Here is a 17,473-nt window from a genome sequence, read left to right as displayed (position 1 = left end):
CCCCAATTTCCCTCTGGTGGGCCACCTCCAGCACCACATTCAGCCTGTCTCTCTCTGAAGGAGTTGACTGACCCGGGACTGAGTAATCAAAGTGTATGACCCCTTGTGATGGGAATTGCTTGAGTTGGGCGTCAGCATGTACCCTAAAATTTCCAATCAGAACAGATTCCAGAATTTGCTGAGAAGACTGCCTCAGTGAGGCTCACATATTTCTGTCGGCTTTATATTTGGATGTCTGAGCCCTGGGAACTCACATTTGTTATTTATGACCACACTGGGACAGTTTGCAGAGAAGGAAGCCACATTGAAGAAAACAGAGCTAATAAACGGACAGAGAAGTTTATTCTAGTCACATAATTTTGGCCCTGGATCAAGCCGGGCCTGAAGCCTCCAGACTATTTAGCTATGTGAGCCAATAAATTCTTATTATTTATTTAAATACATCGAACAAGGATTTTCCTGTCATGTGCAATGAAAAAAGCTCAAATTAGATGATACATTCTTTGAAAAACAAAATAGCATTCCAGTAGGCTAAATATAGGAATTTCAAAGGAAAAGGTACTCTAGTTCACTTGGAGCACTTGGAAAAACACTGGGAAAAAGAAATCAATTGGCTCCCTTCGGGGGCCACTTTGATTCACAAGACAGGGTGCGCGTGTCCGAAACAAATCTGGGATGGTGGTTCGGGTGCCTCCCGTGACGCTTGGGGATCCAGGAAGGAGAGGATGTGTCCCTCTCCACATCACCCTTGCAGGCTACACAGACGTCAGCTTCTCAGGCAGAAGGAACTTCTAAGTTGGTGAGGAAACAGCTCTGCTCAGAGCCAGTGGGGAGACTGGTGGGAGGACATAGGCTGAGGAAGGAGACAGGAGAGAATTGTCAAAGTATACAAAGACTCACCCGTCTGTGCCCCCCGGGGATTTTCCTCTCCCACAGCAAATATTACCGCCTTTCCCAGAGCTTGGCTCAAATAATACCCTGCTGGTTAATATGGTAATTTTTGGTGGTATGTGAATTTAAAAAAATTTTTCTTTAACTGTTTTGGGTTGTGTAATTTAAAAATCCTGTTTTGTTTTTTTTCTACTTAAAGTAAGACTATAGTCTTTCCTCCTAAAATATATTGATTAAAAGGAAATATTCGGTCAGTAGCATCGAAAGAGGTACAGCATGTTGGCAAGATTAGGACAGCTGCGAGCTAATGACTGAGGTTTGGGGAAACCATACTGCTTCTTTCAGCTTTGACGGCAGCCCTCGTCTTCTGTGGAGAATATCACACCCATTTTACAAAGCAGGACAATGAAGCCCTCAGAGGTGAAAGACACGGCTTATGTTAGACCTCAGACACCTGGATCTTTCCATTAGCCCCTCCCCCGGTCCTAGGGCACAGGCTACCTCCATGAGAAAGCTTGGGAACCAGTTACGGGGATGGCACGAGACCCCAGAACAGCAGGCCCTCACAGAGCGGGCCCGCTGCAGAAAAGAACGAAAAGCCTGACCTTCTTAGGGAACTGCACAATCCTTTGTTTGAACAGTTTCCAGGGAAGCCTAATTAATCCCATTGTTGATGCTAATGCGCTGCTTTTTTAAGACTCAGAGTTGATGCTGCAAGCAAATTTCTTTCTGATTTAAGGCTTTGGAAAGAAGACAGAAGTTTTATCAAACGTGCCTGGATAATGCTGCAGGCTCCGTGTGCTGAGAGATGAAGGCCCGCTTAGCTGTGGCAGGGTGGTCAGCCCCCCTAAAAACACCGCTCCTTATGGTGGCCACTTTCCAAAGACCTTTCTCTGTTTGGGTTTTCTTTGGTGAATTTTCACTCTGCTGACTTGTTTTACAAACATATGGATGGAGAGTCAGGCAACCACATAAATTTTGTACCCATGACAGCAAAATGCTTGTAATAATAACAGTAATTACAATGATAGCAATAGCTACCATTTATTTAATTCTTACACATGCGGACATTTAAATATTTGGAAACAGTTGAGATATAAGAAACATTTTCTGAATGCTAATTGTGTGCTGGGCATACAGAAATGAATTAGACCTAGTATGTAGGGAAGAGTGAGGTACAGACGCACTCCCCAGCAGGCAGGGGATCTTCAGCCCACTGCTGGGGGGGGTGGGGAGGGGAGACTGTTGACATACCCTGGTTCCCAGGGAATGGGTCTGCACAACCAGGCTCACTCACTAGAGTAAGACACAGAGGGTGTGCGTCCTAGGACTGGGGACTAACAGAAAGATCAGGGTCTCTGAAGTCAAGTGTAAACTCTGCCTTTTACCTCTCTGGGCTTCACTGTCTGCCTTTATAAAATGGAGGAGAGCAGGGTTATCATAAATGTTAAATGAGATAACGTAGTTTTCCCAAACTTCAGTCACTGGCACATAACTATCCCAGGAAGTAAGGAAAGTGGATTCATGGCACTCTGACAAAGTCAAGGAAGGCTTCCCTAAAGCGGGGCCATTGGGATTGGGTTTTGAGGCATGACTAGGAGTACGCTACCTGAGAAGTAAGGATAAGGGGCATTCTAAGTCTGGGAAAAGTTTATGCAAAATATCACGGAGTAGAAGTGTAAACTCTCATAGCTGGTAAGGGGCAGAACAGGGATTTAAATTTGGGTTTCTTTGACCCCGAAGCCTGAGCTGATGAGCAGCAGGCTATTCTAATGAGGACGTAGTATTGACAGTACTTGAGGAAGAACCCCTAGGAAGGACTGAGGTTCCACTCTGGGCAACAAGATGGATGGTGTGGCAGAATCTGCGTGTGCTTACCTTAGTATCTGTTCTCTCCCTCCTCTTCAGGGATAAAACCTACAGTCTTTGGTTGGATATCTGGAGTAGAGGCTATATTCCTGGCATCTCAGGAGGTAGATGTGGAGTGGAGCTAACTTCCAGACAGTAGGATGGAAGCAAAGGAGTTGTATAGAAGCTTCTGGAAAATATTTTCAAAACATAGATGACCCATTTGCCCCCCTTTCCCTCCTTCCACATCCCGCTATTTGGAATATGGACCTGATGGCTTGAATTTCATTTCAGACCATGAGGCTGAGCACAGTTCCTGGGGGTTAGTGCAGAAGAAACCTGGAAATAGTCTGCGTCCAAGACCAAGGTGCAGCCACCCTGCTGGCCCTGGATGGCTTATTCTGGACTTGCTGGACGTGAAAGAGAAACACAAGGTCTGTGTCAACTCCCTTGCCTGAGATGTCATGATGCACAACTTCATCCATCGAGCGGCTCCGGCTATAAACCATGGAGTACCCCCAGACTCCTTTCACTGCGCATGCGTTCCTGGAGGTTCGGCTTTCAAATAACCATTATTCAAGCATTCGTGTCCACCTCCGCTGCCATCATCCTGGTCTGAGCCACCATCGCTCTAGGCTAGGAGCCTCCTAACGGAGCTTGCTGCTACCACCTCTGACCCCTACAGTCTATTCTCAGCAGAGCAGCCAAGGGGACTCTAAAGGTCGTGCCATCGCGCCCCTCTTCTGCTCAGAGCTCTGCATTACTGCCAGCCTTCCAGGGTAAAAACCAAGTCTTACACGGGCCTTACTCCATCTTCGCCTGCTCTCCCTGCCTCTCTGATTTATACTTTTTCAAACTCACTCCAGCCACGCTGGTCTCCCTGCTGTTGGTCAAGCACAGCAGACACACGCCTGCCTCCCGCCTTCGCTTTGGCCGTCACCTGTCCCAGGCACGCCCTTCCTCCTGGCCGCCGTGGGCTCACTCCCTCATCTCCCGCAGGGTCTTCACACAGGTGCCCCTGCCACTCGGTTCCAAGTGACAACCTCTCCCTCTCTAACTCGTAACCCAGCTTAGTCTGCTCACAGTTTCTCTGATGGTTTTAAACATAATAATCAAATTCATAGTCCCTCTTCCCCCGCCCCCAACCTCCCACAGAATGTGAGCTCCAGGAAGGCAGGAATCTTGTTTTGTTGCTGACATATCTCAATCACCTACGCTAGTGCACAACACATGGCAGGTGCTGGACAAAGTATTTGTTAATGGTTCTTGCTGAAGGCATTATTTTTCACAGTTTTAAAAAATTACGGTCTGTTTCAAGAATGCATGAATAACTAGAGAGAGAACAGTGTGTCCCACTCCAACATATCCAACTCTAACAACCGTCAGTCATGAACAACCTTTTGTCATCTACACTCCCTTCCAATTGTACCTCGGATAATCATATTTTCTTAAAGATTTTGTTTATTTATTTATCAGAGAGAGAGTTCGCAAGCAGGGAAATGGCAGGCAGAGAGAGAGGGAGAAGCAGGCTCCCTGCTGAGCAAGAAGCCGGATGCAGGACTTGATCTCAGGACTCTGGGATCAGGACCTGAGCCAAAGGTGGACACTTAACCGACTGAGCCATCTAGGCGCCCCACCCTGGAGGTTTTGAAGTGAATCCCAAACGTCCTATCATTTCATCAGCAAATATTTCAGTGTGTATCTCGAAAAGCAAAAACTCCTATTTTATTTTAACAGCTTTATTGAGATATTACTGACATAAAACTTGAGTGTGTATAAGCTACACAATTTGATATTTTGATATACAGTGAATGATTGCCACAACCCAAGTACTTAGCATAGCTACTTCTTCTACATGTCCACCGTGTGTGTGTGTGTGTGTGTGTGTGTGTGTGTGAGATAAGAAGATTTAAAATCTATCCTCTTAGCAATTTCAAATATACATTAGATCTCTAGAACTTACTAACTCTGCATAACTGAAACTTTGTACACTTTGACCAATATTTTCCCATTTCCCCCTCCCCCCTCCCCCGGCAACCACTACCCTACTCTGTTTCTAGGACAAAACTCCCCTTTTGTAATAAAATCGCAATACCATTGTCATAGCCGGGAGCAGCCAACAGTAATTTCTTCATATCATTAATTATCTAGTCAGTGTTTGTACTTCCTAGTTGTTTTATATGTTTTTTAAGTTTATTTGTTTGAATTAGGATCCAAATAAAATCCACTCTGTGATCAGTTAGTGTGTCTCCTAAGACTCTTTTTAAACTGTAGATTCTTTCTACGTCATTGTGCAATTTATTGTTGCTAAAGGAACGGGGTCATTTGGTATCTTAAGTTTCCCATTATCTTTGCTAATTGCATTCCCTTGGTGGCATTTAGCAAGTTCCTCTGTCCTCTGTATTTCCTGTCGGTTGGTGGTTGGCTCCCGAAGCTTCACAGGCCTGGACTGCTGCTCTGGGAGCCCCACTGTGTATCCGGAACCGTGTTCAGGAAGCAGCTCAGATCCGACTGTCTCTTTTCCTGAGGTTAATGTCTTCTCATTACTAATGTCGAAATTCATTCTTTCCTTGGGGGCTGCAAAATCATGATCATCCAATTCTACCTTCCTTCCTCACCAGGTTAGAAGGAGGAGTTTCACCACATCAGCAGAGATGTGGTATGTGTAGAACTTCTTGGGATTTGTACTTGTGTCCAAACCAGATCCACTCACTCTAGGTGGTACAGCCACTACCCACACTGTTGGAGGAGGGAGATGGGCGTGGGGGAGGGAGAGGTGACAACTTTAGGGTTGTTCACACGCTGAGGTGGCTTTGTTCGTTCTCAGGGTGTCCTCAATGAGGCCAGAGCTGGGGGCAGTGTAGCACCGTCCTCATTGTCTTGTTGGTGGAAGTCAGAGAATGGGTACTGCTTGACACACTTGCCTTCTATTTACTAGTGGTTGTGTAGATGGATGGACGGATGGACATGACTGCGTACAACTATCATCACACACAAGGTAGTTATAATTGAGAGATTGCTTAAGGAGAGAGTATTTTAAAAAAGTAATTATTACCACATTCAGACTCTAATCTTTACAACTTAATGGAAGAATAGCAGAGTCTTTTGGGTTTAGTATTTTTCCACTCAGAAACTCAATTTTCTTTTTTCCTTTTTTTTTTTTTTAAAGATTTTATTTATTTATTTGACAGAGAGAAATCACAAGTAGACGGAGAGGCAGGTAGAGAGAGAGGAAGGGAAGCAGGCTCCCTGCCGAGCAGAGAGCCCGATGCCGGACTCGATCCCAGGACCCTGAGATCATGACCTGAGCCGAAGGCAGCGGCTTAACCCACTGAGCCACCCAGGCGCCCAGAAACTCAATTTTCTATATTTTATTCTTTTCCCCTTGGAGATAGAGCTTCCATAACATTTTCCTTTAAAGGGGTTATTTATTTTATTTTTTTAAAAGATTTTATTTATTTATTTGACAGACAGAGATCACAAGTAGGCAGAGGGGCAGGCAGAGAGAGGAAGGGAAGCAGGCTCCCCGCTGAGCAGAGAGCCCGACTCAGGGCTCGATGATCCCAGGACCCTGGGATCATGACCTGAGCTGAAGGCAGAGGCTTTAACTCACTGAGCCACCCAGGCGCCCCAAAAGGGGCTATTTAAATTCCCAAGGCCATGAGTGCATCCTTGATGGGCAAAACAGCTTCTGACTTGGCCGCTGCCCACTCTGTCTTCGGAGCTCTTGATCCGGGAAATGCAGAATAGATACCGACCATAATGTTCCCTGGCTCCCCGTTCAATGGTAACAGCTTGATAGCTTTGGGGAATAATTGGCAGATTCAAAGCTAACTGATCCAGGGGGAGGCAGAGAGAAAGAGAGAGATTTAAGGTTCTACTGATGAGTGAGAGGCAAAATTATCTAGTCATATCTCTGCCTAGAGTCAGCCCTGCTCACCTGTCCAGAGGGTGTGGCTTTCCTCGTCCCGGGGAAGCCGGCTGACTACCGCATGCCATGGGGTGGCCACCGTGGGAACGGTCTCAGTCCCTGCTGTGACCAGGCACCGGGCCAGGTGCTCCATAACCATCGGGAAGCCCCACAATCTGGTGGGTAAAAATCTGACCTTCACATATGATGAACTGGATTCAAATTCTCATTGTTGGTTGGGTTGGGCATTTAATCTCCCTGAGCCCTGATGTTCTCATCTGCAGAATAGGGGAAGTAATCCCTATGTCATGATGCCTTTGAAATAGTCAAATGAGAAAATGCAAGTGAAACACCTAATGTGAATTCAATCAATAGTAGTTGTTTCTCTCATTGTCTCTTGTCCTGAGCTGTGCTTTTTAAACTGCGATGCTCAGCCACCCATCAGGGGATTCTGATGGTGTTTTAGAGGATGGATATATACATTTGCTGGATAAAGCTCTTCTTAAAACATTTTTTTAAATTATGTCCAGGGAAATTTTCAATGATTAAGAAAACACGATACATGATGGGCTAGAATGTACACGTCATGTATATTTTTTAAGGACGGTGTGGGTTTCAAGATTATTTCATCGTCTATGCAGTAGCAGCATTAAGCCGCTCCCTGCAACCTTCTAGAATTGCCCATGCGTTCCTGCCTGCCTACTGCCCCCCCAAAAAGCTTGAATGATGGTCTTACCACAGTTGTCCCCATTCTGCAGGTGAAGGAGGAGTCTCAGACCTTCAATGACATGGCAGCCGGGAGTCCAAACTTCACTGCCCTTCCCCATGCCTGCCATTATATCAGAGCTAAGAAGAGAATAATTATATAATATGAAGTGTGTCTTTCAGGGTTTCCCAGAGAAACAGAACCAATAGGATAGACATAGATAGAAAGAGATTTTCTGTGAGGAGCCAGTTCACACAGTTATGGAGGCTGAGAAGTTCTATGACCTGTAAGCTGGAGGCCCCGGGAAGCCAGTGGTGGAGTCCCAGTCTGCGTCTGAAGGTCTGAGAGCCCGGAGCACGGATATCTGAGGGCAGGGGGAGATGGATGACGAAGCTCAGGCCGAGAGCAAATTTGCCCTCCCTCTGTCTTTTTCTTCTATTCAGACCCGCAGTGAACTGGATGATAGCCATGCACACTGGTGAGGGCCATCTCCTTCGTTACCAACTCAGACGCTAACATCTTCCTGAAACAACTTCACAGATACACGGAGAAATGATGTTTTGTTGACTGTCTGGGCATCTCTTAGCCTAGTCAAGTTGACACGTAAAATTAACCCTCACAGGAAGCAATCCCAACCAAGGCCCCACCTGCCTCTGGACAGGGCTACTTGGCTTCGGTCCCAGCGGCTGCTGCCTCAGCAACACCTAGCACTGTCTCCACATCTGAAAAGCCGGGGCTGCAGTTGCTGGGGTCTCCACATCTAAGCTGGCCACGTTCCTCCCTCACGTCCTCTGTGGTGCCTGCTGTAGTGGGGAGTGCCTCAGTGCTAGAGCAGCCCAGACCCACGGAGGCTGCAGAGACCAGGTGACACCCTCGGAAAGCAGAGGGTTCAAGCCCAGTGAGAGATGGAGCAGAGTTAGGGATTTATCTAATAGCCCATAAACTATCTTGCCACAAGTGTGGCACAGGCGGGACACACAAATTAAGAGGGGCTAGAAACCAGAGACCTGAGGAAGAAGGCTTAGATAGAAAAGGGAGAAAAAACTATTCCAGGCAGAGGGCAAAATGCATGTGCAAAAGCCCTGTGGTGGAAGGGAGCCTGTTGTGTACAGGGAACTGATAAAAAGGCAGAGCGGCTGGAACACAGCAGCAAGGGGCCATGTGGTGAGAGTTGAGGCTGGGGCCTGGCCTTATAAGGCCTTGAGCCCTGGTAAGGACTGTGTTCTTCATTGGAAAATGTGAAAACATTGATGGAAGTGGAGAGCAGGTAAGAAACTTTGCTTCTTTGAGTGATTTTTGGATTACGGTGAAGTCCAAAGGGATGGTAGGAGTAAATGGTTTATGAAGATGTTCAGAAGGGCAATTGACAGCAGCTGGTGATCAGCTAGATATGCAAAGAAAGGGAGACAGTGTTGCCAAGAGGGATTTGTAGGGTTCTGTTGTATGTAGCTCAATAGAGGAAATTGCCTTGTGCAGAGAAGAGAATGTCTGAAAAGAATCCATGGTTGGGGGGCGGGGACCCATGAGTAACAGGGAAAAGACAGCTGAGTTGGAATGCCTTGAGAGTGTCGAGAGGAGAGGCAGTGTGGACAAGCTTGGATTCAGACCCGGATTCTGGAAAAGGGGTCTGTGCTAGAGGCAGGAGCCTGTGAGTCACGGCTGTGAAGGCGGTGGTTGGAGCTGGAGGTGGATGAGATCGCTGCCTGACATTTCAGGGAGCAGTCAGTGAATGGAGAAGTGCTATTAAGCTTTGTAAAATACTTAAAAATAGCTTCTGTTCAACCACCTCTCCTGCCCCCCATCCCATCAAGAACTGAAGAGATTTTAGAGACCCAGGTCTGAAACCAATAACCTGTTGGGTTTTCCAACTGACTTTGGAGGCGGGATTTTCTAGCCATACAAATAAACCCAATAAAGATAAAGTGTGCCAAGTAAATACAGAGCAGGTCTGGTTAATGCAGGATCGCAAAGGGCAGGTTCTCTACCGCTCAGGCTTCTCCTCACTCACAGGTATCTCCGGGACTCTCAGGGTGTCAAGGAAATCAGCATGCGACCTGCGGGCCTGAATGATTTCCTGTTTGCCTCCACCTCTGAGGGGTTCCGAGTCTTTGTTGGTCTGACAGGAGTGTGCCGACCGTCCTCAGTCTGTCCAAGATGCCCCAAAAGGACCCGGGATCTTGGCAGAACTCTGGGTCATCTCAGCAAACCTCAGGCATCCGTAGCCCTGACCTTCAGATACTTTGAAGACTTCCAGCCCAAAGAAGTCCAAACAGGCCAGCTTTTACCCAGGATACAGTTGAAAAACCCAGCTTTTTTCAGTTGAGAATCTTTTTGACAGCGAAGGCCTGCTGGGTTTGCTGAGTGGCAACCTCATTAAAAAAAAAAAAAAATGCAATTGAACTGTCAGCGGAACTAAGGGCATGTGTTGGATACTGCTCAGTGGCGTTGATTCTGCTGCGACAAAGAAGTGGAGGGTGCCAGGAGAAGCCCGTGGGTCTGGGAAGAAGAGGGAAGGGTGGCATTTGGGGAGTTTGCTAGTGCTAAATTGCTCCATCTGCTGCATTAATAACCAATCAGTCCAGGGGGCTGGGAAAATGGGTAATTGGAGCATACGGTACCTATTAGGACCTATCTGCACATATGTAACTGCTCATTTCATCTGTACAAACGACTGCTTACTTATGCAAATGGAAGGTCTGAATGCCCATGGTGGGGAATTCTGCTAGGAAAGCATTTCCCATGGAAAGGCTGGAGTCAAACCCCAAAAACGCTGAAAAGTCGAGGACCGGCGATGCCTTGCATGCAATAAAGAAAAAGGACACAAGCAAGGCGGAAAGAGTAAAGTCCTGTTGGAAGGATGAGGTGTCTGAGGTTATGCTTTTCTCAAAGGGGTTGGGGAGCCCCGCCCTCAAAGCAAAGATTGCAGCACTCAAAGCAAAGTCCACCGCGGGCCTGGGGCTCCAAAATTTGGGAGTGGTTGGGCAAGATCGCCCAGTGCAGTTTGTGGGAGAGACACAGGTGTTAGGAATGGTACTGTAACTAGTAACGGGACCCTCAACATAGTCTTGGGCTCCTTATTGCTGAAGCTGCCATGCAGAAGACTGACCTAGAGAACCAAATGTGTCTTCGTGACCTGGGGGAAACTCATAGGGAATTACTTGTGATACTTTCTGTCCTCATACACCTGCTTTCCTGCCTGCTGGATTGCAGCCTATGGAGACCACAGTCAGCTTTGCCACTGGTTTCTACAAGTGGTCCACATTTAGTGGCTTTGGACGCTGTACCAGAGTGGGGAGATGCGGGGACTGTCGAGCAAGAGGTGTGACCGCATGTGGCTCCGCTCTTTCAACCATCTCCTCACTCCCTTCCTTCCACTTTCCTTCTTATTCTATCACTTTGATACCCTCCAGGACAAAAACAATACCCTCTCCTCTGTTCTGCCCAAGCTCAAAGGCTTTGCATTCTCTGCTGTGACCTCAAATACTTATCAATCCATTTTTCCCGCTAAGACAATGATTTCTTTCTAAGAGGAGTTTTGGTAAATGCAATTTTCTCTAATTTGTTACATAAAAATGGACCCTGATTCAAAATCCAATATAAATTTCTCTGTATAACTCTGACCATTCCTCTATTTCTGTTGCTAGAAAGAAAAGCAGGTTTGGCTAAGCACTATCAGATCTTGGACAGGAGGTGACTTAGGATACTTTGGGCTCCCATTCAAATTAAATGATAAAGCAATTTATATCTCACCTCATAAGAACTCTGGAAGTGAGGTAGCTTTCTTGGGGTTGGCTGATTCGGTAGCTCAGTTATCTAATTAAAGACCCATATTTTTCTGCCCTTCACTCTGTCACTTTCGGTAAGTGAAATTTGTTCTTACATTGGTTCTCCAAATGCCCATTAAATGGTAAAACACTTCCAGGCATGACTACTCACAACCCTGTTCAGAGAAGAAAGGAGTCCATGGCTTCTTTGTGTCTCTTCGGAAGAGCAAGGAAACCATTTTTGCAAAATTCTATAGGAAACGCTCCTTCCTGTCCCAGCGGACCAGTAATCTGCCATATGCTCATGACCAGCATTCACTGGTGGTAACCTGACTCAACCTGACCTGCCTCCAGAACCCAGTCTCCACAGCTTAAAGTGCAGTGGATGCCTCCGGAAAGCCCATTACCTGGCATGGGGGAGGGGAGTCCCTAAAGCAAATCTGGGTTCTGTTGAGAAGGAAAGAAAGGAGGAAATAAACATTGAGTAGACAACCAATTTTTTGTCTGCTCTAGGAAAGGTAATTTCGTGCAAACCAGAAGGAAGTTGCCATAGGGCTGTGGGCAATGCTGTTTCTATGGTTCTGGAAACTATTATAGGCTCTTGCATAGGCACAGATGAAGGTAAAGAATTGAACTTCTTTCTCTCTGGACTGTGAATGCTGGACTTTGAGCAAATCTTTGACCTTAACCTACCTGCCAGACAAGCCTAGTACCTCCTTGATTTTGTTCTTTTCGATTACCTGCCCTATAGCTTCATCAAGGACTACCCACCCCTACCCCAACCTTGAGCATGATGGATCCCATAGAGCTCATGGATTCTGATACATCAACTGCATTTACCAAAATGGGCATGGCCAGGATGGGTTACAGAATCAAAGTCAGGAATGGTATGCCAAAACACAACCCTACCCCAATGACATCCAAGACCTGATCCCTAAAACTTTACATTGTATGACAAAAGAAGTGATAGGACTAAGGATCTTGGGCTGGGGACATGATCCTGGATTATCCATGTGGGCTTTAAATACAATGGAATATTTCCTTATAAAAGAGCGGCAGAGGGAGATTTGAGGCCAAAGAGGAGAAGACGATGTGACCATGAAGTAGGATTTGAAGATGCTTGCCCAGAAGACTGGGACGAGCGGCTGGAAGCCAAGGAAGGCATCGGCCTTCTGTAGCTGGAAGAAGCAAAAACCAGATTCTCCCTTAGAGTCCCCAGAGGGAGTGCATACCCATTGACATTTTGATTTTATCTCAATGAAACTCATGTTGGACTTTGGGACTGCAGAAGCGTGGGAGACTAAGTTTGTCGTCATTTGTGACAGCAGCCAAAGAAAAACAAGTACACCAGATCTAATCAGAATGAGAGCTGGTGTGGGAGGTGTGGGTGGTCAGGGAAGGTTGCCTCCATTTATGCCCCCCAGGGGTTCAGTCTTCAGGAGTCCAGCAACAGATGAATGAGACTGACCAAGACTGACTCCTGATTGCTTGACAGAGACCCTGCGGGGATGCCTACCTGCACAGATCACGTACTGTATGAGACACAGGAGATGTCTGGGCTCCGGTCCCACTATCTGAAGAGCAAGGGATGGCCACAAGGTCATTGGAGAAAGTGACCAAAGGAACAAAGCCTCTTCTATACCCAAGGGAGACAAGTCCTATGTCAGCACAAGTCAGAGGAAGGCATGGAGGGGGCTTCTTCTTAGCAGTTTAGCCTGTAAGAGGGAGCCAGAAATTCCATTTGGGGGAGTGAGAGCTGAGATCTCAGTGCCTTTCCTCCATTCAGGGAGTTTCAGAGGGTGCTTGTTACTTAGGTATTTAGATAACGGAGGCCTTGCCATTGTCAAGGTAAGGTTGTTTTCTCCTCTAGCAATGTATTAACATTAAGAGGGTTGGGAGATCCCTTGAAGAATGTCACACAGGTCCCACCCAGAAGTGGGGGGAAGGGGTACAGGATTTCCCTTTGTGCTTTGTCCTCAGCTAGCCTTCTGCTCCCTCATCACGACCATAGTAACGTCCACAGTCTGCTGTAAAAAAATACCATAAACTGGGTGGCTTCAATAACAGAAATTTCTAGTCTCAGGGTTCTGGAGGCTAGAAGTCCAAGATCAAGGTGTTGTTAGGGTCAGTTCCCTCTATGGGCTGTGAGGGAGAATCTGGTCAGTTCTCTTGTCTCCTAGATTCTGGTAGTTTTGGGCATCCTTGCCTTGTAGGTGGCATTCTCCTGCAGCCTCACACCATCTCCCACTTGTGTGTCTAAATTTCTCCTTATAAGGACATCTATCATAGGGGATTTTTGCCTATCCTAAAGAGCTCAGCTTACCTTGACCATCTGCAAAGACCTTATTCCTGATGAGGTGACATTCACAGATAGAGCCAGTTAGGACTTCAACATTCTTTTAGGGGACACAATTCAACCCGTAACAGGAGTCATTGGTCACACGGTTTATGAAATATTTTCCTAGCTGTTAACAAATTCTCATAACAGTTGTGTGGGGCTTCTAAATCAGGTCTGTCCATTATACAGATGAAGACCGAGGCACAAATCCAGCACAAATCCATGGTCAACCAGTCAGTGTCCAGACGAGGACTGAGACCCAGAACTCAGTCTGTTTCTTTGCCAGGGATCTTTCTGGAGTCTATGCTGATGAGGAGTGGAAGGCGAGCCGAGGACAAAGCACAGCCTGACTCCCCGTGGCCTCCCCACCCCCTCCACTCCCAGGTGGAATCTGTAGGACACCCCTCAGGTACGCCTCGCTGCCCTAAAACTAAGGGAAGACAAAAACAAATGGATAACTGATAGAGATCACTGTCCTGCAAGACATGAGCCTCCATCTGTTTACCAATGTCTTCGTGATTTACCAGGAAAAAGCATTCTGATCAATAGCCTAGCTTCCAGAGACCCATAACTCAATTTCCTGGAGCCCTAACATCACCCTCCCTTCCAGGAGTGTTGTTGGAAACAGAGGCAGAAGAGAAAGTAAACAATATAAAATGTCATTATAACCTGCAGCCCATTGACAAATACTTGAGGCAGGGCAGAGTGTATCATTCCCCCAGGAAGCTCCCAATTATCTTAATGTCACTGCCTTACTAGAGGGGAAAATGACCTTAGCTTGACAATAGCAAGGACTCCAGTATCTCCCAAATCTTCTTCAGCATTTGAAAAGTCCTTTTTGATACCTCCCTTTTTCCTTACCTACCCTGACTCCCAAGTATAGAATCAGCCATTCGCCCACAACCGCCGAGCAGCAGCTCTTTCTGCCCACGGCTTCTGTCCCGGTGCTTTAATAAAATCATGTTTTTCGCACCAAAGACATCTCAAGAATTCTTTCTTGGGTGTCAGCTCTGGACCTCACCGATGTTCCAAAAACGACATCCTATGCTGCTTCTCTTCTAGGAGCGAGGGAAGGAAGAGGCCAGAGAGAAGGAAGCCACCTGAATGGCAACGGGGTGACCCAGAGGCAAGGCCCCAGAGCTGGAGAAGTTTATCTGAAACCATGTTTTTTTCCAGGTGGGTTAACCAGCTGCGTTACATTTCTCCCAGGCCAGAGCCAGGTAGAAATGGAGGAAGCTGCTGGGATACCTTCAGTGTTTGGTCTTGATAACATTTTCTTCCATGGTGGGACTCAAGGGTTTCTGCTCCTGTGCCCAATAAATTATTTGGCTAATTAATTTTCCCACCCTCCGCCCCCATCTCCTATGGCCATGGGGAAACTCATGGCTACATGACTATGTGGGGGGAAGCTCACGACTTACATATCCACGCCCCAGCTTCCTTGCTGTTCTCGACTTTCTCATGAGATGCATATTTTCTTTGGCCCCAGTTTTTTATTTATGACCTCTCGTTTATTGAAAGCATTCGTGTAAGCTGCCTCTATTCCTTTGTGGATTGAAACAGGATACAAAGAAATAAAATATTATCTTATTCCAGAAAGAAAAAGATGTTTTGGGAAATGAAAGCCTTTTTTTTTTTATCATGATAGAAACAAGATAAGGGAAAGATTATCCAATTTCGGCGGCTTTGTGCTCTGGAGAATACAGGCCTATGATGCTCGCTATTAAATGCATGGGCTACAGCATAAATTTCCACAATTGGAATAATTGTGCCAATGTTGTTATTTTCATCTCCATTAGCACTTTAACATGTTGTTATTGAGGGCGGGGGCGGGGAAGAGTAGGATTTGAATTCTTTCTTTCTTTTTATTCAAAGTCAGATTTATCGAGATTTAATTTACAAAGAGTAACATTTGGGGCGCCTGGGTGGCTCAGTGGGTTAAGCCTCTGCCTTCAGCCCAGGTCATGATCTCAGGGCCCTGGGATCGAGCCCCTCATCGGGCTCTCTGCTAGGTGGGGAGCCTGCTTTGCCCCCTTCTCTCTCTGCCTGCCTCTCTGCCTACTTGTGATCTCTATCAAATAAATTTAAAAAAAAATCTTAAAAAACAAAAAACAAAGAGTAACATTTATCCTTCTTGGGGATGCCAATGCGGTGCATCTCGACAAAGGTTTAGAATCCTATAACCACCGCCACAGCCCCAGGGATAAAATATTTCCATCACTCTAGAAAGTTCCTTAGTGTCCCTTTGTAGTCAAAGGGACTCTCTCCTCTCCCCTGCTCCTGCTCCTGTCCACTCAGCCTATTTCTGTCCCCGTAGTGTTGTTTTTTTTCTCCGAATAACGTATAAGTGAAATCATACCTTGTGTAGCCTTTTGTGTTTGGCTTCCTCCAATTAGCATAATGTGATTTGAGACTTATTCATGCTATTGCGTATATCAGTAGCTGATTCCCTTTGATAGCTTAATAGAATCTCACTGGAGAGATATTTCTTCATCAGCTGAAGGATATTTGTTGTTGCTAGTTTTTCATGTGTATGAATAGAACTGCTCTGCACATCTGTATACAGGTCTTCTGTGGACATAGCATTTTTCTTGGGTAAACGTCTAGAGTAAAATTGCTAGGTCATACAATTGATGTGCGACTATAAAAGATGGCCAGTCGTTTTCCCGGAGTGGGTGGAAGGACCATTTTCATGCCTGCCAGAGATGTATTCCAGCTGCAATCGCTCTGCATTCTTACAAGGTGTTTGTCTTTGTCTGTTTGGGCTGCTAGAAGCAAGGACCCCTGACTGGGAGGCTCATAAACAACAGAAACTTACTGCTAGAAGCTCGAGATCGGGGACCAGCCTAGTCGAGCGAGAGCCCTCTCTTCTGGGTGGATTCCTCCTCACAAGGTAGAGGGTTCCTGAAGAAGGTGGAGAGATCTCACAAGGTGGAGGGTTCCCAAAGAAGCTCTGTAGGAGAGCTCTCAAGAATCCTATTCCTGAGGACCTCACCTTTATGACCTAATCACACCCCAAAGACCCCACCCACTAATACCATCACCTTTGAGGGTTAGGGTTTCAACATATGAATAGGGGGGGGGGCACACAAACATTTAGACCATAGCAATATTGATGGGGTTTTCTTGTTTGTTTGTTTGTTTGCTTTTACCATCCATTCTAATAAGTGTGCAGAGGTATATCCTTGTGGTTTTAATTTGAGTTTAGGTCATGGCTAATGATGGTGAGCATTGCTTCATGTGCTTATTTGCCATCTGGATCTTTACTTTAAATAAGTGTCTGTTAAATTCTTTTACCCATTTTTGAATAGTGATTATCTCTCCATCACTGAGTGGTAGGAGTTCTTGATGCGTTCTGGACACAGACAATTATCAGAGAAGCGTTTTACAAATCCTTCTTCCCAGTCTGTGGCTTGTCTTTTCATTTTCTTAACAGTGCTTTCTGAAGAGCAGAGGTTTTTAATTTTAATATAGTCCATGTTATCAATATTTTTTTCTCCTATGGCTTTTGCTTTTTCTGTCCTTCTGTAAAAATCATCTAAACCAAGGTCACAAAAATTTTCTCTAGTTTTCTTCTAGATGTTTTAGGGTTTTAGGCTTTGCATTGAAATCTATGATTAATTTTGAGTTGACTTTTGTATGTGCCATGGGCTAAGTGTTCATGTTCATTTTTCCCATATGGGCATCTAATTGTTCCAGGACCATTTGTTGGAAGGTCTCTGTCTCCTTTGACTTACCCTGGTGCCTTTGTGAATTCTCTCATTCTTGATTCAGAATGAGATGCTGTCATTCACATCCTGCCCTTGCTTTCCAGGGCTCAGCCTGGCATTGAGCCTAGATGGGGACTTTTGTTGCATTAGGTAACCATCTGTAAAGGGGAAAATGTTTGCTGTAAGTGACTAATAAAAAAGCCTCCTAAAGCCTGATGAATTGGCCTCGACATCTAAGTGCTTCCCCCAGGTTTTAGAAGAGAAAGCTGAAAGGCTTCCAGTCTCACCTGCTTGAATAAAATGCAG

General features: G+C 46.0%; 1 long non-coding RNA gene across 1 annotated transcript; it reads right to left on the bottom strand.

Annotated features, from left to right (window-relative positions):
* Positions 1–383: 383 nt before the first annotated feature.
* Positions 384–16,385, bottom strand: LOC309860902. The gene is made up of 4 exons (XR_014309695.1): positions 16,276–16,385; positions 7,386–7,495; positions 2,770–2,929; positions 384–853 (listed from the first exon to the last, which is right to left on the bottom strand). It is a non-coding gene; the product is annotated as an uncharacterized lncRNA (long non-coding RNA).
* Positions 16,386–17,473: the final 1,088 nt, after the last annotated feature.

The sequence above is a fragment of the Mustela nivalis genome (genome assembly GCF_964662115.1).
Source record: "Mustela nivalis genome assembly, chromosome: 3".
In the NCBI taxonomy this organism is placed as follows: Eukaryota; Metazoa; Chordata; class Mammalia; order Carnivora; family Mustelidae; genus Mustela; species Mustela nivalis.
The sequence above is the reverse complement of the archived record's forward strand: the minus strand, read 5'-3'. Positions and strand labels throughout refer to the sequence as shown.